Source organism: Rhinopithecus roxellana, chromosome 3 (genome assembly GCF_007565055.1).
Source record: "Rhinopithecus roxellana isolate Shanxi Qingling chromosome 3, ASM756505v1, whole genome shotgun sequence".
Lineage (NCBI taxonomy): Eukaryota > Metazoa > Chordata > Mammalia > Primates > Cercopithecidae > Rhinopithecus > Rhinopithecus roxellana.
The window spans coordinates 174,999,331-175,020,207 of NC_044551.1; the positions used below are offsets into that span (position 1 = coordinate 174,999,331).

Here is a 20,877-nt window from a genome sequence, read left to right on the forward strand (position 1 = left end):
ACGGGTGGGCAGGGAATAGTTGAGCATGGTTTTGAAGTATGAATAGGAGCTCACCACATGGAGGAGAGAGGAAGGCATTCTGGGAAGGGAAAATCACGCTTGTAAATATAACAAAACTATTTCTTTTCTACCATATGCTGAAAATACCAAATATGAAGTTAACCCATAGGCCTCCTCTGGGAGGCTCTGGGCAGCTTGCCAACTCTGGGGTTGGGGGTGGGACTCATGCTGCAGGGAGCGTGATGGGGAGAGTTGTCTGTGGGCCATCTCGCTCCAGCTGCCTGGTAGCACGCTTTCCCTTTGGAGGAAGGCGAGAGGGTGGAAGCAGCTTCTCAAGAGGAAGTTGAGGAGGTGACAGACCCTACAGGTGGCAGACCCTACAGCCCTGGGGCCCAGCAGCAGGCTGGCAAGGTGGTGACCTAGCACAGGGGACCAGTGGAGACTGGTCACGTCCCTGTTCGCATCGGCTGGGAACCCCTGGGTGAGGATGCAGGGGTTCTGAGCTGGGGATGAATTCCCATCCCCATGGCAGGCTGTGCTTGTCAGGGCCTCGTCCTACCACTTACTGGCAGCGTGAACCTGGGAAGTCACTTCTCCTTCCTGTGCCTATCTCAAAACTGGGGAAGTAAGAATGCCTGCCTCATAGGGCAGCAGTGAGGATTAGATGAGCTGATTGTAGCTAAAGTGCTCCTGTCCAGACACAAGAAAAGGGTAGCCATAAGCTGCCAGAACCTGGCCCGGAGTCTTATACCTTATGCCTTTCTCTCCTGGTCGTTGGAGGCTGCAGGAGGAGCTAGGAATGCAGGGGTTCTGGCCGATAGTCCTAATGCACCAGAAACGGCTGCCTTGGGTCTGCCTAGCTGGTGACTCTCAGCACATCTTTAAGGACATGACTTGGAGAGGAGGATGCTATTATCTCCATTTTGCAGGTGAACCTGAAGAAGATCTGGGAGGCCATGACTCTCCCCTGCCCTGTGTTGTAGCACAAAGCAGGGAACCTGCAGCCCCTGCTCCAGCCTTCCTTGGGCTGAGTCAGAAAAGGTCTGTCCTGCTCTCAGCTCCCCATCCCTGAGAGGAGGCCTCTTTCCTCTCCCTATGGAGTTGGTCCTGTGACCATGCAAAGGCTGCACATGGGATGGTTTCTATCTGGATTTCTGCTCCCTGAGGCCAGAACGTGGCTTGCTTTCTGCAGGCTGGTAGGGGATGCGGGTTCTTGGCTCCAACCTCTGCCAACCCTTCCTGGGAGTTGGATGGAAGCAGATGCTTTCCCAGAAGTTCCTTCTTGGCTGCTGCAGTGAAAATCTGGGTGGAGTGTGAACTGTTCCCTTCAGGTAAATCAGACAGTGCTGACAGCAACTGCCATTTACCAAGCACCTGCATGCACAGGGAACCCCTGGGTGAGGATGCAGGGGTTCTGAGCTGGGGATTAATTCCCTTCCCCATGTCAGGCTGTGCTTATCAGGGCCTCGTCCTACCGTTTACTGGTGGCGTGAACCTGGGAAGTCCCTTTGTGCAGACTGCCCTCCATGCTCACAGCGCCCATAGTGCTAGATGCAGCTGATAGCTCCATTTTGCAGACTGGTAAAACTGAGTCCCAGTGGTAACTAATTTGCTTAGTGTCATGCAGACCGTAACTGCCAAAATTCCTGTGACGTTGTGACTCAAGCCTTCGCCCTTCAGTATGTCCCAGTATTAACTCTCAGTAGGAGGCAAAGCAAGACAAGGTCAGGCTTCCAAATTGAGCTGGAAAATAAGAGTGTTATTAACAGGATTTGTCTGGAACAGAGCAGCTGCCTCAGGGGGCTGATGTGACTGATAATATTAAAATTGTGTGTGTGTGTGTGTGTGTGTGTGTGTGTGTGTGTGTGTGTGTGTGTGTATAGGATTCCTTTTGAGTCACATAGCATTAGCAAACATTTTCCCAAGCATGCTGGGCCTGAGGATACAGGGGCCTAAGAGAACCAGTCCCTACCATGCAGGAGCTCTGCATCAATCAGTGGTTCGAGGAGGAAGGGACTTACTGCAAGGAATCAGCCACTGGAAGGGCTGAAGAAGTGGCCACCAGGCTGGGCCTCCAGGAATGACCCCCAGGACACTGCCGAACTGACCTGCCTGGGGCCACTACCTCAAAAGCTGCTGAGAAAATGCCTGAGTCCCACAGCACACCACGGATCAGTGCTGCAATTCAGGAACTAGGAAGCTGTCCCCATGGCTGCCACTGATGCAACATTTTCTGTCACTGGAAGCAGTAGGATGGTCAATGGACCAGTGCCACAGACAACTTTGTATTTCAAGGACCTTGCCTGCCTGCGGGAAGGTGGCTCCTGCCTTCCAGATCTTGCTAGGGCATAGGGGACTGACACCCAGAGCCCTCACCCCAAGAGGTCTAGTGGTCCTCTCCATGGCACAGAGGCCTCCATGGCAGAGGAAAAGGCACTTGCAGGAGGGAGGGTGGAGTTGCAGCCAATTCAAGAACCGCGCCCAAGTCTCTCTCCAGCTAAAATGGGGTGTCAGAAGCTTTGGTGGCAACAGAAGGATGTCTTGTGTTCTGTGTATCCTTTAGACTCAGCTTTGCAGAGTTGGGGGCTTGGATCCAAGGGATCCTCCTTCCTAGGAATGCAGGGAACCCCAAAGGGCCTCCTGACTTTTCTCCAGCAGCTCTCTGCCTCACTCTGTGACTGCCATCACCTGCATGGCCAGGCCACCTGGAGAAAGGCTCCTGCATGGTGCCTGAGCCTGGAGGTAAGAACTGGTTTTCAGAATCAAATTCTCTCTTTCTAGGGGCCAGGTCAGGGTTCACCCAACTTGGATGCAGGGGGAAAGGATGAGACAAGTTAATTCATATATTTAATTAATAGTTTTTGAACACGTACTACATTACAGTCACCATTCTAGGGCTGGGGAAGCAGTGGAGAACAGGCCAGATATCTCTCATGGAGCTTACATTATAGTGGGACAGGAAAATAGCAAATAAGAAATAGAGACAGTGTTCAGTGCTGTAAAGTAAATGAGACAGAGCTATGGTGTGGAGTGTGTGCAGGGGAGGGCAGTTTTCAATCCAGGGTGCAGGGAGGGCTTTTCTGAGGAAGTGATTTGGAGCTGAGGTCTGAATGACAGGTTGAAACTAGTCATGGGAAGGGTCTGAGGAGGATGGTTCCAGCGTGTGCAAAGGCCCTTAGGTAGGCATGAGCTTATTGTGCCTAAGGACCAGAAAGAAGCCAAGATGCCCAGATAAAGGAGCAGGGTAGCAACGAATGAGCAAATGTTGGCAGGGGTCATACCATAAAAGGCCTTGAGGGCCAAGGTGGGAGGTTAGGCTTTATTCTAAGAGTGGTGGGAAGCCACTGGAGGCTTTTGAGCAGGAGAATGATATAATCTGACTTCTACTTTTAAAAGATCACTCAGGCTACTGGGTGAATGATGGATTGAGATGGAAAAGAATGGAGGCTAGGGAGCCAGAAGGCTGTCACAGTGAACAGGGGAGAGACGATGGAGATTTGTCCTAAGAAAAGGAGTCCAAATCCTTTGGATCAGTATCTACCCTGCCCCACCCCTAGCCCCAGCCCAAAGGATTCTGCAGTTTTCTGAGTCTTGGTGTGTTCTTCACTGATCTCATCATTGCTAAAAGGCCTGAGGTGTGTGGAGCCTTGGGGTGGGATGCACCCTTTGTTCTTGGACAGCCTTGTGTGAGTTGCCAAGGCTCAGACACACCTGAGTTCACATACGGGCTGTATTCCCTACTCTGGGGGCAGCTCACTTCATTTCCATAGGCCTCAGCATCCCTATCTATAAAACGGGAACAGTGATGCCTCCTTGTGGGGAGGATGAAATGTGACATGCCAGCCCAACGGGACATGTGCAAAGTAGGCCTTCGATAATGGCGGCTTTGTGCCTGCTCTTCATTCCTTATCTCCTCCCTCAGTCTCCTGCTACCCCGCACTTGGGTAAGGACAGGAAACCCAACAGCATGTCTGGGAAGCTCCCTAGTAATGGAAATGTCAGCAGCAGAAGAAAAGGAGCCAGTGCTGCTTTGACAGCAGTGATGGCGATGAATGATTTATGTCCAACCTAATGGTTACATAAGCAGCTGTTACATTTTAAAATCATCATGCAAACAATATGAAACATTTATTTAAGTGGTTCTACACTATGGGGAATTTGATTTAATCAGCCTTTATTTCTGTTCTCATTAGAATGAAGTCTGGCAACTCTAGTAGACAGCGCTACCTCCGTTCTGTAGCTTCCAGCTACTGAAAGCAAATATTTTTACTGAGCCACAATTAAACATTTATACAGCACCCGGCTCCCCATCTGGCCTGCGGAGGGGAGGGGTGATGCAGTGAATTCATCCAAAAATTCCACACAGAATAAAGCCAGATGCACCCCCGCATCTAACAGAATTGATAAACCATCTGAAGAGTCCATCTGAGAATGAAAAAGTTCACCGATTCATAAAATTTCTTCAAGCTGCTGTGAGCTGCAGGTAGCCAAGCTGGGGATCCTTGAGGCTGGCTTTTAATCTTTGCTCTTCTGGGCCAAGTGAAGTTTTTTTATTTTGTTTTGAATTCTAAGACCATGACAACTTAGAAATCATGGGAGATGCTAAGAAGATCCTCTAAAGACAATATGACTTATTTGAAATTCCACCAGAATTTTCATGTATTATATCGCCAAATTCAGGATATGGGTTCCCTTGGGGAGACAAATGGAGAGAGGTACACAAGGGGGGGTGTATTGTGTTGGTGATGTTTTATTTCTTACACTAGGTAGTGGTGCATGGATATCTTGTATTAGTCTTTTTATCTCTTTGTGTGTCTTAAATTGTGTATAATAGGAATTAAAAAAAAAAAAAAACAAGAAAAAAAAAAGAAAGTCACTGGGTATTGGAGTCAAAAGACCAAAAATCCAGTCTTGGCTCTGCCACTATCTTTGTGAAATTTGGACTTGCCTCTTGCCTTTTCAGTTTCCCTATCTATAAAAAGTGAGGTCTAGAGCAGTGAGGGTTCTGTGAGGTTTTTGTCTGTTTGTTTGAGACAGTGTCGTGCTCTGTTGCCCAGGCTGGAGTGGAGTGGTGTGATCACAGCTCTCTGCAGCCTCCACTTCCTGGGCTCAAGCGGCTCAAGCAACCCTCCCACCTCAACCTCCTGAGCAGCTGGGACTACAGGCACGTGCCACCATGCCCAGCTAATTTTTGTATTTTTGGTAGATGTAGGGTTTCGCCATGTTGCCCAGGGTAGATTCTAAGTCCTGGACTCAAGCAATCTGCCTGCCTCAGGATAACAGGTGTTCACCATTAAATAAGTCTGGGAAATGCTGCATACTCTCTGCCCTTTGGGAAAATCATAGAATGTTAAAGGTTCTGAGAAGTCTTACGGCAAAGAGGTCTGTTTTGTTATTATCTATTAACATCATGAGGTACTAACATTCTGTAAAATAATCTCTGCGACCTGTTATTCTGGATTATGTCAAACACCCCTTTAGATTCTAGGTTCTTTAGGGCAACAATTTTTGCCTATTAACAGAGCAATCTCTAACCATCCCTGAAACATAAACCAGACACTCCAGCCAATCACTTTCCTCTAGGTTAGCCAGCTGAACACCTTTCCTTCCTATTCCAACTCCCGGCTTCTTGCGCCTGGGCTCATGCCGACTCCCTTACTGCTGAGTAACTCTTCCTGAGCCAGTCACTGAAGTTCTTGGGTACTAGTTCTCTTTTCTTCTTGTTTCCTTATTCTAGAAGCATAAATTGTCCAGACTGTCTCTTGCTAATATGAGATGATAAAGTTGAAGACCAGAGAGACTGTGTGACAGAGACATGGTCACACAGCTGTGGGTGGCAGAGCTGAGACCAGAATGAAGTTCCTTTCTCACTGCCCTCAAATGCTTTGTTTTACATCCAATTTATATTCTGCCCTTGATGCTGTTTTTTTCTGTTTATCTATGATGGTTTTTCATGTCTCTCCTGGGAAGACTGTATTCTCCTTAAAGGCACAAGTCACATCTGTGTTTATATAAATTCTAACACTATTCTGAGGACAGCATGGTGCTGAAAACACTCTCAATGCCAAGTTATTGAATGTCCCAATGGATTATTCTCTCTGCCAAGTCATTTCAGCTCCAAACACTCCTTCCTGGAGTGATGCAGACACATCATTTTATTCACACAAAGTTGTTTTTAAAACTCCCCTTCAAATGTGGGAGTGATTCGGAAGTACAGAATAACATTGACCCTGATCAAGTGTTCCTAATCAACTATTCACGTTGGAAAAATACATCTTGGTTCACTGAAATTCTGGAATAACCACACCCACTCAATTTGAGTGAGGAAGATACAATTTGGCAGACGCTATGGTCTCAAGGTTTCTGTCCTCTCCCAAATTCATATATTGAAATCTCATCACCAAGGTGATGGTGTTGGGAGGTGGGGCCTTTGGGAAATTATTAGGTCATGAGGCTCGAACTATCACAAATAGGTCTAGTGCCCTTAGAAAAGAGGCTGCAGAGAGCTGCCTTGTCCTTACGCCCCCGTGAAGACACAGCAAGAAGATGCCATCAGTGAACCAGAAAGCAGGCTCCCACCAGACACCAACTCTTAATCATGGATTTCCCAGCCTTCAGGAATGTGAGAAATAAATTTCTGTGGTGTATAAGGCCAGCTTATGATATTTTGTTATAGTAGCCATAATGGGCCAAGACAGAAGAAAGGTTTTTACTATGAATTAAAAGAGAGATCACATGATTTCTGGGGAGAAGCCCTTCACACAACCACGTGGCGAAATTGGGTGTGAAAGAAACTCCTGCTTTTTAAAGAGCTGTTTAAACATGCCTTCTGGAAAAGAGTTACCATTTTCTGCTAAATCCTTTTGCAACCAGGAAACAAGAGTGCACCACGGCCAAGGTTTGCCGACGTCGTAAGTGACTTGAGTTTGCGCCATGGCTGTACATCTTCTCTGGGGACATCTTCAGCAACAACACCCCTCCAACCCCAAGTTCTTTCTGGGGAGCTGATCCTGAGGCCCACTGTGCTATTTTCCCAGATGCTGATACTTTCCTTCCAGGTGGTTTTTCAAGCAAGGAACGTCTGTCCACCAGATGGCAGTGTATCAAGAACCCAATCAAATGGCTTCTGCTCAGATCAGGGCTAGACCTCACTGTCCAGCTGGTAGACCCCAGCCATACGTGGCTATTGAGTCCTTAGAGTGTGAGTAATCCAAATTGAGATATGCTGTAAGGTTAAAATACCCACTGACTTTGAAGACTGAATACAAAGAAATGGGTTTGAAGGGAGAAGAAGAAGACACAGTATTTCATGAATAACTATTTTCTATTGATTACATCTTGAATAACATTTTGAATATACAGTGAGCCTTGAACAATGTGGGAGTTAGAAGTGTCAACCACCATGCCATCTAAATTCTGTGTATAACCTTTGATTCCCCAGAAACTTAACTCCTAATAGGCTACTGTTGACTGGAAGACTTACTCATTACATAAACAGTTGATTAACACATATTTTATATGTTATATACATTATATACTGTATTTTTTTTTTTTTTTTTTTTTTTGAGACAGAGTTTCACTCTTGTTGCCCAGGCTGGAGTGCAATGGTGCGATCTCGGCTCACTGCAATCTCCCGTCTCTCAGGTCCAAGCGATTCTCCTGCCTCAGCTTCCTGAGTTGCTGGGAATATGCTGTATTCTTACAGTAAATGAAGCTAGAGAAAAGAAAATGCTATAAGATAGATCATAAAGAAGAGAACATATATTTACTATTTATTAAGTGAAAGTGGATCATCAAAAAGATCATCATCCTCTTTGTTTTCATGTAGAGTGGGCTGAGGAAGAGGCGAAAGGGGGGGCCTGGTCCTGCTGTCTCAGGGGTGGCAGAGGAGGGGCTGGTCCTGCTGTCTCAGGGGTGGCAGAGGAGGGGCTGGTCCTGCTGTCTCAGGGGTGGCAGAGGAGGGGCTGGTCCTGCTGTCTCAGGGGTGGCAGAAGAGGGGCTGGTCCTGCTGTCTCAGGGGTGGCAGAGGCTGAAGAAAAGCCATGTGTAAGTGGACCCACACAGTTCAAACCTGTGTTGTTCAAGCGTCAACTGTATTGGGTTAAATAAAATATCATAATAAAACAGATTTTACTTGATTCCTTTTTCTTTTCAATGTGGCTATGAAAAAATGCAATGTTACATATGTGGTCTCATGGTGTTTCTGTTGGCCAGAGAAGAGAGACGGTGGGCAGAGAAAGGTAGCACTGGGAAGCTGGGTAGAGCCAGCAGTCACGGTCCCATGCAAAGTGGAAAGAGCATGGCCTTTGGTAAATGACCACCTGGGCTTGAACTGCAGCTCCGTCGTTGATTTTGGACTTGTGACTTAATCACTTCAAGTGTTGGTTTCCCCAGCTGTCAGTGGGCATAAGCATGCTTCCTTCTCCCATGGATGCTGTGAGGGTCAGATGTAAGACAGCCATAAATCATGGCCTGCTCAGGCCTGCATCTCAATGCAATTATTAACAGCACCTCCTTCAGAATTTTGTCAGCTAAAGCAATAAATTATACAGTTTCCCTGGTGAAATGAGATCACATATATTAAGCACTTGGTACGCTGTAAGTGCACAATGTTATGTCTAAAATGATTATACGACTCAGAGATGGAAGATGGTGACTTTTTCTTCTATAACTCCACATAATTTCTGACTCCAAACTCCATTTCTGGTTGAAGCAGGAAACTCAACCTAGTCATTTTCAGGTAAATGTGGTTATTTTAGAATTGTATTCAAATCCAGAGTTCTATCTTCTTCCTTCTTCCGTGGGTAGAGTCTACACTGGGGGAGTGGTGGCTTATGCAGGTCACAGCATTGGACAGGGAGGGAATACTTGGTGTTTATTTGACTTCCCTTGGCTTCCTTCCTCCACCTCTCTGATTACTTCCTCCTCTGCTGATGGCATCAGGGTCCTGCCGTGGACCACAGCTCCTCCTCTGCTACGGAACCTCCAAACCTCTCTGGGGTCTTGGTCTCTGGAGCCTCCTAAGGACTGACCATGTTTTTCCATTTCAGAGGTCAGCACTGGACACTGAATCTGCCTGTCCCCTCTGTCTCAGCTCTCTTCCTCCATTCACCTGGACAACGACGTTTACACTTTAGGAAGATCTGTTAATTCAGTAACCATGTAGACTTTGCACCTGTTCTGTCCCTTGTTTTTTTGCTAAGGTTATGGGATAGAGAAACAAATAAGAAAGGTTACTGCCCTCCAGGAAAATATAGTCTTAATCAGGACACTCACTCAAATGGCACATGAAAAATGATAGCTTCCAGAAAAGAAATGTAAATAGAGGGCTATATGACTGGGAAGGATGAACTGGTTACTTGTGGGCAAGAAAGCCAGGGTCGAGGAACTTGTGTGGATAGCTGCTGCTGAGTGGTCTTGAGGGACACCTGGAAATGTGGAGGGACGGTGATCCAGCAGAGGACCCAGTGTGAGCAAAGGCTTGGAGGTGGGACGGCCTTTCTGTAGATACAATGGTTCAGTTTGATTGAAGGGAAGGTTGTTAGTGGTGAGGAATGAGACAGGCTGAAAAGTACTTTTAAAGCTCTGAATGGAAGGTTGCAGAGTTTGGTTTTGATCCCATGGGCACAGTTTTGAGTAGGGGACTGGATGGGATCCGAATTGTATTTTGAGAACCTTTACCCAGAAGTCACACATAACAGACTGAGGGGGAAGCAGGGAGCCAGTGGGACCCAGTCAGGAGGACTCAAGGAGGAAGGGGCTGGAGAAATGATGGTGGGAAGGGGTTATTTGTTTTGCTTTTTGAGACAGAGTCTCACTTTGTAGCCCAGGCTGGAGTGCAATGATGCAGTCTCAGCTCTGCAACCTCCACCTCCTGAGTTCAAGCAGTACTCCTGCCTCAGCCTCCCCAGCAGCTGGGATTACAGGTACACATGACCCTGCCCAGCCACATTTTGTATTGTTAGTAGAGATGGGGTTTCTCCATGTTGGTCAGGCTGGTCTTGAACTCCTGACCTCAAGTGATCTACCCACCTCAGCCTCCCCAAATGCTGGGATTACAGGCATGAGCCACCGCACCTGACAGGGAAGCGGTTATTTGAAAGAGACATTACTGAGGTTGATTTCAGAAGCTTTGGGCACTGATGAGATGTACAAAATTAAAGGAGGGGCAGACAAAGGTGATTTTCAGGTTTGGAGTGGGTGGAAAGTCGAAGAGTTGTGCTCAAGGAAGACAGAATTTAGCTTTGGCAGCACAAAGTCAGACTCCTGTGGTGGGCATCAGGAGGCTTATAAGCTGCCTGGTTGTCCAAACGAAGATGTCTAGTGGGCAAGACTGGGTATGAGGAGAGAAGGGCAAGGCGGACAGGTGAATTGGAGAGTCATTTTATTTTAGGAAATTAGGACTTAGGAAAAGAAGAGACAGCAAATCAGGTAAGTGTATTCGTCAGATCCTCAACAGGAAGCAGATACTACTCTACGTTCAAGTGATTTGAGGAGGGTTCATTCACAAAAGGACTCATGATCAAGGTGTCAGGGGAGTGTAGAGAAAACACCAGGGGGCATTTAGAACCAGGGCCAGGGCAGCAGAGCTTTTACTATCTCTATACCTGCAAAAAAAAAAAAAAAAAAAAAAAAAACAGAGAGTGGGGAGTTTACCAGAACCCAGATGACAAGAGGGTTTTGCAGAGTCAGATGCTCTGGGAGGGGCAGTGACTTCTGCCAAGGTGGCCTCACGCAGAAGGGACCAGGTGAATATAGACCCCATCTCCCATTGGCAGAGAGTGCAGCATTTGGGACAAATGGAAGGTTCCAGCAAAGCAGCTATAGCCTCTACTCTCAGGGAGGAAGAGGCTCACTAATTCCCCAGGAAAGAAAGATTTCTGGCTGCTTATTCTTTTATTCAATAACTTTTATTGAGTTTCTTTCTTATTATAAGTGTAGTACATGTTCATTGTAGAGAAATTAGACACTATAGACAAGTGAAAATAAGAAATTAAAAGTCAATAGAAATCTCAGTCCTCAGACAAAATGACTGCTTACAAAAATGTGATTATTCTGGACTTTTCTGTTAAAATACATAATTTAGATATCTTTTTATGTTGGTACATACAAACAGATGTCATTTTGAACAGCTACTTTTACATGGAGGCACCACAGTTTATTTAAATAAGCCCTCTTAGTGGAGATTCTCATTGAGTTCCACATACTAAATAATACTGCATCCTTCTAGCTAAATACTTTACCTCCTTAGGCTTAGTTCCTAGTGGTGGAATTGCTGGGTCAAAAGATATACACAATTAAAAAGATATGGCACCATATTCTAGCACTAATTTTAAAAAGAGGATATTATTTAAGGGTTAATGGGTGGATTTCTTTGTTAAACCTATCTTAGAGATTTTAGTGAATCTGGGAAAATTACTAGACTTCACTGCCTTAGTTTCCCCATCTGTAAAATGGGGATGATAAAAGTATGCACCTTACAGGGTTGTTGTTAGGATTAACTCATTTCCTGTTTGCCCCAAGAAATGAGTGCTGGCAGTGAGCGGCACTTTTTTTTTTCTAGACAGGAAATGGGTAAAACGAGTTATGGTAAGTATTAAAAAAATTAGCTGTTACTATTGCCAAATGTCTTCTTACACCGGAGATACTGAGTGGCTTGATCTCCATTTTAAATGCAGAAATGTAGCTTTTTCATTAAAGACCTTCAACACCAGCTCTGTCATAGCATTGAGGCAGAAGGGAAGTCCCCTGTGACAAGGCTGAGTTAGCAAACCCCGGATCTCCAGCATGGTTTGACCAGGAATGACGAGTCTCTTCAATGATCATTCCTCCTCATCACTTCTTTAAGCTGACTTCCGGGAGGAGGCAGAAGTGGAGGATCCAGGCCTTCCCTGCCTGGGCCTGGAGTTTGTGGTTCCGGATTGAGGGCCTGCCCATGAAGGCTAGAGGGGTGGCTGAGCGCTGAGCTGCCCTAGTAGTGTTGCTTCCTTGATGGGACGACTCTCTCCCACCCTGAGATATGACTTGGGACCACGTCAGCTCTGGCTTCAGCCTCAGGAGTTCAGACCAGATTTAGGAATCCTCCCCAGCCTTCCCAGAGTGAGGCTGGGCGACAAGGAGAGAGGAGAGTGAGAGTGGGCCAGGGGTAGACCTTGGGACATCTGGGAGGTTTCCAGAGGGCTTCTTGTCACTCCTGGAACTGAGTTTGCACTCCTCACTGTGGCCTCCTGACTAGCTCTTCTGGCTCTTGGAGCACCCTTCTTCAATTCCGCTCCCCTCTCCTCTCCAGCAGCCTTCCACAAGGCAAGCCTGTTCCTGCCTTAGAGCTGTGCAGTGGCTGTGCCCTCTGTCTGGAGTGCTCTTCCTCAGCACTTCCCAAGGCTGGCAATTTCATGGCATGGAGATGTCACCTCCACAGGGAGGCTCCGCTAGTTACCTGGTCCTCACCTTCATCCACTGGAGAACCTATTGAGTGCCAGGCACTTCTGGGCCCCAGGGATAGAGAGGGAATCAAGATACAAAAAACCCTTTGTGGAGCTCACAGCCCAGTGGAGGGGAGCAGACAACAAATAAGAGAGATACCAGGGAATGGTCAGAGAGCTCCTTCGAGATACGAGCCTGGAGGGTCGATAGGATGGTAGGCCCGAAACTGGTCTGGACCATGAAGTCAGAAGGCTTGTTGCGTACTTGATGTTCCTTCTGAAACTGTTAAGAAAGAAGGAACCAGCCATGTTCCCCGGGGAGGCTAAGCAGTGGTTCTCACCTGGACAGTGTGTTTTGAGACGTTTTTGGTTGTCACGGCTGGGGTTGGGGGGTGCCTCTGGTATCCAGTGGGTAGAGGCCAGGGATAACGCTAAATGTCACAGCACACAGGACAGTCCCCCACAGCAAAGAATTATCCCGTCCAAAATGCCAGTAGTGCCATTGTAGAAAGTCCTGGGCTGTAGGATTAGGGATCCAAGGATAGGAACACACTGAAGGAAATGTGAGGGAGAGGCAGACGGCAAACACAAACACAGAAGCAGGAAGAAATCAGCAGGCAAGCCTCTCCCCAGTGTCCTCCATCAGCCCCATCCCCTCACTCAGAAACAATGAGACAACATCCTCATGGGTTATCCCAATTGATTATCATGGTGTCTACTCACAGAAAAAGAGAGAAGAATATATATGACAGGAGATAAAATACTACATTTAAACTTAGCTAAGGTAACAGCATTTATGAATCATGAAAAGTTATGCAGAAACTGAGTTCATCATTAAAAATTCATTCAACAAATATTTGCTGAGTACCTACTATGTGCTGGGCATTGGAAGCCTTCCCAACACCTAGAAGAATCTCTTCCCCATCTCTACAGCTCCCCTTTCGCATCACACATAGAAACAAGAAGCCACAGAGTGGGAAAAGCCCAGGTAGATTCAGCACATTTATTTATACTCCAGAGAATACTCATTGAATTTTCAGTTGAAAAGCTGAAGTAGATTTTGATAGAGAAAGGATAGCAAGTAATGATTTCCTTCTTTCAAACACACACACATTTTGTAAGTTCCTGAAACTGGGATCCATTCAACAAGCAACATCTAGCATTAATAGAATGATAAAAGAAAAACTTCAGCAGAATTAAATTTGAAAGAGTTTAACTGAGCAATGAATGATTTTGAATTGGGCAGCCTCCTGAGCCAGAGTAGACTCAGAGACTCCAGTGCAGCCATGTGGTGGGAAAAGATTTATGGACAGAAAAAGGAAACTGCTGCACAGAAAACAGAAGTGAGGCACCGAAACAGCTGGGTTGGTTATAGCTCAGCATTTGCCTTATTTGAATATGGTTCTAACAGTTGGCCACATTTGATTGGCCAAAACTTCTTGATTGGCACAAGTGTAGGCTACAGTCTCTTTATATCTCTACTTGTTATAGTTCACGATGTGCAGAGAAACATTTAGGCTGAACTTAAAATATGTAAGGAGGCAGCTTTAGGTTAAACTTGATTTAACAATAGACTTTTTCCTAAAAAACTTCATCAGGTTGATTGCATGTCTCACAGCAGAGGGTATCTTAGATATAAGGGAAAATATTAGATATGACATACAGACCATAGTTTCTTCTCCCTTGCCTGAGGCAGACATTGCTAACTGATTGCAGCACTCTTGATTGGATTTACAGAATTCTGGAGCCAGTCTCAGAGTTCTTCCCAAGGCAGGGCTCCTGACACTCAACGCCCATTAATCTTAGTTGCTGTGAGGATGAGACATATCTGCCTTCTACATTGACTGTCACCTTAGGTCGTTTCTTTCCCATCTTCAACTTGCGCTGCCTTTTTTTTTTTTTTTTTTTTTTTTTTAACTTCCACTCAGGAATGGTAGCAGATACAGTTGGACAAGACTATGGGAACATGCAGGATTCATAAATGGTTGTGGTTTGTTGATTTCCCTATGTAAGAGAGAGGTGAGTGGGTTCTGAGTCAGTCAATGGCTCCTTCTCACTGTGACAAGGGGAGGTTGGGCTGGTGGAGGATACCAGTCTGTGCTGAGAGGAAGACCCTGCCCTCATTCCATGTGGCAGACCAGGAAGCCAAGGACGCAGTCAGGAGACCATTTCTACATGTTTATGTATAAAAGTCACGTCCAATGTGTGATGCTTTTCAGCTTCCAAAAATCTCCCACCATGCTCAATTCCTCGGCCTTCACAACAGTCTGTGACACAGTTACTAGTACCATTCCCATCTTACAGATGAAGAAACTGAAGCTCGGAGAAGTGCAAGGCCACACCCAGGAGAGAGAGATGGCTAGATATTTGGGATTTGAGTCCATCTCTTCTGACTCAAGACCTAGAGTTCTTTCTAGTACCACACAGCTGCAGCATTTGCACTGTGACACTTTAATTTTGCATAGCTATGTTTAGAAAGGTGTCATTATGACAAAAAATGAGCCCATTGATTGCCAAGGCCAGGCGTGATGAGTTTGAAAGTGTCCACTGCAGCTGTGCCTCCCGGCCCCAGCCAGAGGGCCCTGAGAGACCCAGGCCAGGCTTCATCTACCAAGACCCCGCAGTCCTCTGTGATGCAGGTTGGCACGGGAGCCAAGGACCTGCCCTGGTCTGCTCTCTGGTGCTCAAGCTAATGTCCTGTGTAGGCCACACACTCGCGGATTTACCCACCATCATTCCTTCCTTCCTCCCTTCTTTCATTCACTCGTTCAACAGATCTTCACTGAGCACTTACTATGCCAAGCACTGCTTTAGCACTGAGGATACAGCCTGTGTGCAAAACAGACAACAATCGCCACTGCTGTTTCCATTCCAGAGGGATAGAAGATACACAAATAAAATGAAGAGTATGTCAGATAGTCACGGGGCTGGGTCCCTGGGGCAGCAGATGTGTGCTGTAAACAAGGGGCTGGGGGTATGGAAGAAAATTTGAATAGGGTGATCAGGGAAGGTCTTGCTGAGAAGGGGGCTTTTTGGCAAAGAAAAGGATTAAGCCATGCGACCGGACAGGGAAAAGCATTTCAGGCAGAGGGAACACCTGGTGCAGAGGCCCTGAGGCGAGAGCCAGCAGAGAAAAAGCAAGCTCCCTCACTCTGCACTGCACCCCTGGAGGAAGCTGCATTCTAGTTTTCTCCATCCAAGACAGCACTGCAAGGACCTCCAGGAGGCATTTTGCTGATTTTGTTTCTTCACATTTGTTCCGCGATCTAGGGGCAAACGTCCAGAAGTCACGTTTCTGGATGAAAGGGTTTGCACATTTTAAACAGCAGGAGTCACTTCCTGAAACCCTCTCCTTAGCATTTTTCCTCTTTCCCCCTTGGAGGGCTAGATCGATCTCCCCAAATCGTTTACCTCTTGCTACTTGAATGTCCAGAGGCCTCAATGGCTGCCTCCTGCCTGCAGGAAAAAAGCTAACATGTTGGACTCACATTCAAGGCTTCCTCCTTCTGTCCCCCAAGACTTCTCCCATCTTTTCTGCTGCTTTTCCCCTGTAGACTTTACTTGCTTCTCCCACAGATGTGCCTGCAGGACCTGAAAAAAGGAAAGTCAAGAAAGCTCATCTACCTGGTGGGGCCACAAGTCAACTAAACTGCATTGGTGGGCTGGTTAGAGGCTCAGTGGTCACACATCCCTGCAACCCCCAGTCCCTTTGTTATGCCTCATCTCTCAACCATTTGTCCTTTCTTTTCATTGGGTCCAGCGTTTATTCATTCAGCCAGCATGTACCATCACCTGCTTTGGGCAGGCCCTCTGCTAAGCATGGGGAAACTTGTACTGCCAAACACTAGGCCCCAGCCCTAAAGTGCACCCTTTCTGGAATCTTCCATAACCCCTCCAACCTCTCCCTCTCCATCTACCCTGGAAGCCTTCCTTGACCAACCCAGAGCCCAGACGGCCCCCTCCTCTGACCTCCATGGCACCTACTCTCTGACTTTTGTTTGATGCTTGGCACTGGTTTATTGACACTGTTACTTACTATCTTCTAAATAAATCTGTGTTTCAAGTAGACTGAAGCTAGGAGAGGGCAGAGAATACATCTTATATTAACTGTCTGCAAGCCTCTCTGCACCTAGAAGATTGTCTGGCACCTCGGAGTTGCTTATTAAATATAGATTTGTTGGGGATATAATCATGTCTCAATTCTTCTCAAAAAAGAAAAAAATGTTGATAAAATCCGAATTCCTTAGTGTAGCATTTAAGGCCTTTCTTTTAGGATTCCACTAGACCTCACCACCTCCAAGAAGCCTTCCAGGTTGACACAGAGCCACCGCCATACACATGTGCACACATGTGCATATGTAATCTCTCTCTCTCTCTCTCTCTCTCTCTGTCCCCTGCCTGTCCTCTGCCAGAATATTTGTCTGCACAGTGGATGAGAATTTGGTCTTTGAAGGTACGAACCCCTGGGTTTGAACCATGACTCTGCCACATATTGGCTGTGTGGCAGTCCCCTCACATCTTTGAGCCTCAGCTTCTTCACCAGTAAAACGGGCATCATAATGACATTTGATCCTTAGCGGGGATAGAGGAGGTACCATGAGGTAAAAGTGAGCAAGTGCTCCCAAGGAGCTCTAGCACCCCGCTAGGTCCATGCAAGGTTGCAATCAATTAGCATCGCTTGGGTGCAATCGTCTTGGCCACATGATATGTCTGGGTGCTCCTTGAGGGCAACATAGAGCTGGCTCTGTTTCCCTCTAAACCTCCAGTATCTGGGAGGGTGTGCAACAGGGAAAGTGCTAAAATCACATTCACTGGGTGGGGACCATCTATATTCACTTTGATAGAAAATCTGACAAATACAATCATCTCTCATCCCAGAATAGCCCTGAAGCCCACTGGGGGGACATGGCTAACAGTAAGAAGGAAGGACTCTGGAGTTGCATCTGCCTCTGTGTGGGGCCCTGTTTCACCGTCCTCCCAGGCATCTTTGTGCACCTGCACTGAGCCAACCTCAAAATTCTTCTGACAGATTCACTGAGATTCATTCAGACACCACTAATTTCTTCCTATTTATCCTGATCCAAATGATTTATAAATTTTCCCGTTATAATTTAATTTTCTCCCTTCCTCTCAAACCAGAGCACATTGCCCACAGAGACATGGGCCATTGTTTGTATTTATAGCTTCCTTATTAATCCTGCCCTGACCTCTGGCACAGAGCTCAGCTTGGGGAAGCAACTTCAGTTCCCTTTCCACAGGGCCTATTTAAAATGCCTTTCTTTTAATTGGTCCAAAACAGAAGATGAGCTTAAAAAGAAAAAAGAGCCAGCTTTCCTATTCCATTTCAGGGTGCAAGAAGAACATGCAGGTGCACCTGCACTGTGTCTGCAATCCCCTGTGTGGGGGTCCCAGGTGCACCCATGCTGTCTGTGATCCCCTGCATGGGGGATCCAGGAGGCCCTGCCCAGGGAAGGCTGACGAGACGGGATGGCTGGCAGGGGTTCACGGCACTCTGATGGCTTTGCCCAGGATTCCTGATAGTTACACTGGATCTAAAAACAAAATCATATAAAACTAGAAAACACTACAGATTCAAATTTGGCCTTTAGCAAAACAGGCACTTAAAAATGCCAGTCAAATGCTAACAGCTAACCTCTTAGATACCTACTACTTGTTTTAGAGTATTTACTAGGCTTTTGGCACTGATCTAAGTTCTTTCTAGGTATTAACCTCTTGGATCCTCATGACAACCCAGATGAGAAATGCATTGTGTTACCCTTTTGACAGGTAAAGGCGTTGAGGCACACTGAGGGTACGCAACTCAACCACATTCCTGAGCTCTAAGCAGGGCCAGGCCTTGCCCATGTGAATACTTTGTAGAACTGGCATAAGACACCCTGCTGTCGGCGGAGTTCCAGGGACCATGACTTAGTAGAGGGGCACAGGCTGGGCCCCCTTGTCATCTTGGCCTGGAGCTCTGGAACAGGGCATAACCCACCCAACCTTACATGGTGATCCTGGTGGCAGGAGTAGGTTGGAACCGAGACTGCCTCAAGAGCCTGTGCGTGTCACTACTGCACAACTCTGCCTCTGTGAACTTACTCATGGGGTACTGTTTGTCCCCAAGTTACAAGAGCAAAGCCATGAGACGGAGAAGTGACTTGACCTTGTTGACTTGCTAAGAGCAGCTGGACAGGTGAGTTCACACACGCATTGCACACATTGTGACCCCAGGTCTAATCCCTGAGGGCAACTTTTTGATGTCTCAAGACCCTGAAGGCAGGTGGTCCTGGGGGAGTGTCCTGATGGATTTTTGCAAGTTAAGAACCCACTCCCAGCCAAGGAAGACAGTGGTGACACAGCCAAGTTTGAGATTTCAACTTCAGGAGATGGCACGAAGGCAGAGGAATGGCACAGTCTCGAGCATCAGCCAGACCAGTGTTCACATCCCCCATCTGCCTCTTAGGTCTGTGTGACGTGAGCTTGGGTGCATCAGTAATCAGGCTGAGTCTGGAGAGGAACAGTCACTGATTGTTGAGTCCCTAGAATAGAGCCTCTCCCCCCCACTGCCCCTCCCCCCTCTACAGCCTCGAGGGTGGCTCACCGGCAAACCACACCTGCTTGCCCACTTTGCAGTGCCTGGGCAGTGTGTGCTATTGATGACACCCTTAGAGCCCAGGTGTTCCAGGACTGAAACGTTTCCAGAGCAGCCTGACTTTCCCTCCAGCACCTTTCTTCTTCCTTCAAATACTCATGCAAAAAGACCCACCTCCTGACTGAGCCTTTGCTCTGCTGCTCTTTTTCTGTGCCTTCTTTTTTCTTTTCAACTAAGGTATTTGTTGTTGTTGTCATTGCTGTTGTTGTTGTTTGACAAGGGCTGCAGTGACAGCAGAGAAAGCATTCTTCAAGAAGTCAGGGGGCATTTAAAATACAATTTTTCCTTTACGCCAATAAGAAATACCAAATACCCCAAACCAAACAAGCACCTTCACACCACCCAAACTATGCCAATTACTTTCTCTCATCGCCCGAGAAGGACAGGAATGCATTTGGAATTTGACCATTTCCTCTCTCTCTCTCTGAGACATGGAAAGCGGCTAGGGACAAGTGTGCTTCTGCGAGCTGTTTTCCACCTTCCTAGTTTGGGGTGCAGGATGATTCTGCTCACGCTCTCGGAAATCACAGACACCTGGTTCCTATTAAATTACATGACAATGAGCTCATTCAGTCAGCCTGTGGTGAGAGCAGATTACAGACCAGGATCTGACTGAGCCCTGGAGATTCCCTGGGGATTAACAGCTTGCATTCAAGCAACTGGTCTCCCTCCAATGGCTCTGCTCTATCTAACTGAGACTGTCACGAGCCAAGAACTCTTCCATAAACAGTTCTCTGCCAGTCAATAATTTGAATCTCCTTCTATCATCTAGTAACCATCTTTTATCTAACAATTCCCTCCTCCAATTAATGCCATCCACCATTGACCACTGGGGGATTTCAAGATAACATTAACAGGCAAATGACAACAGCTAGCATTTGAGTTTTATCTCATGAGTGACTGTAAATGACTCACTCATATTACCTCCCTTAATCTGTTCTAGAAGCTAAAAACTATTATCCTGCCCATGTTACAGGTGGGAAAATTGAGGCTGAGAGAGATGAAGCTATTTGCCTTAAGTCACACAGCAGAGTAAGCTGTGCTTCAACAAAGCCCATGTTTTTTGAGGGACACCCCTATACCTAAGATGCCACCATAGTTGAAGGTCATTGTCACTACCCTACTGAAGATGAGGTGGTGTTTTGATCAAATAGTACAATTTACACCCATAAATCCTCTATGACACGTTTGGAACCTGAGCAGGAATGTGACACATTTTCAGATTGGGCACTTGTTCTATCAATGATGTCCAAGTTTGCCCTGCCCTCAGGAAGCGTGTTGGGTAGATGGGAAGTCAAGACTAGCAAATGTAAAATGACAACAGAAGCAACACAAGGCAGATCCTAAAATGTGTTCTGAAATGTATAAATACTGTAGGGCAATGCTTTTCAAAGTGCATTCTATAGAAATACAGTTCCCTGTAGTGTTAATATGTCTTTAAAAATATTCAACAGTCACAAATATAATGATAGTCCTTGTGTTCAAGGATTGGGATTGTTGGTAAAATTTTAAACCTCCCTATCTTTACATAGCATTAGAAAAGATTTTTTTGTTTGGTTATACTTCTGGATAGAAGAAAATAAAAGTATCAGCCAAGGCAGATAGTACCCTTACCTTTCTAAATTCCTGCCCGTCTTTAGATCTATAAATATTTCTCCCATTCCCAGCAGCTGCACCCACCTTAGTTGTGGGAAAGCACTTGCAATCCTTGTCTTTCTTGTTACACAACACGATGGGGCACAGACCCACCCCTGGGGTCCTTAACCATGGCACATGCAGCTTTCCCCACTAGCAGCAGCA

At 46.5% G+C, this 20,877-nt stretch overlaps 1 protein-coding gene and 1 long non-coding RNA gene across 3 annotated transcripts in view; both read right to left on the bottom strand.

Moving 5' to 3' along the window:
- KCNIP1 (potassium voltage-gated channel interacting protein 1) overlaps positions 1–20,877 on the bottom strand; it is a 397,622-nt gene that overhangs the window by 321,071 nt on the left and 55,674 nt on the right. The gene's annotated exons all lie outside the window — the stretch shown is intronic.
- The window catches only part of LOC104663601, a 34,838-nt gene continuing 19,241 nt past the window's right edge, over positions 5,281–20,877 (bottom strand). Inside the window, exons 2-3 of the long non-coding RNA XR_748152.1 lie at positions 7,484–7,714; positions 5,281–6,131 (exon numbers count right to left, since the gene is read on the bottom strand). This is a non-coding gene — a long non-coding RNA (uncharacterized LOC104663601). The remainder of the gene's footprint in view (positions 6,132–7,483; positions 7,715–20,877) is intronic.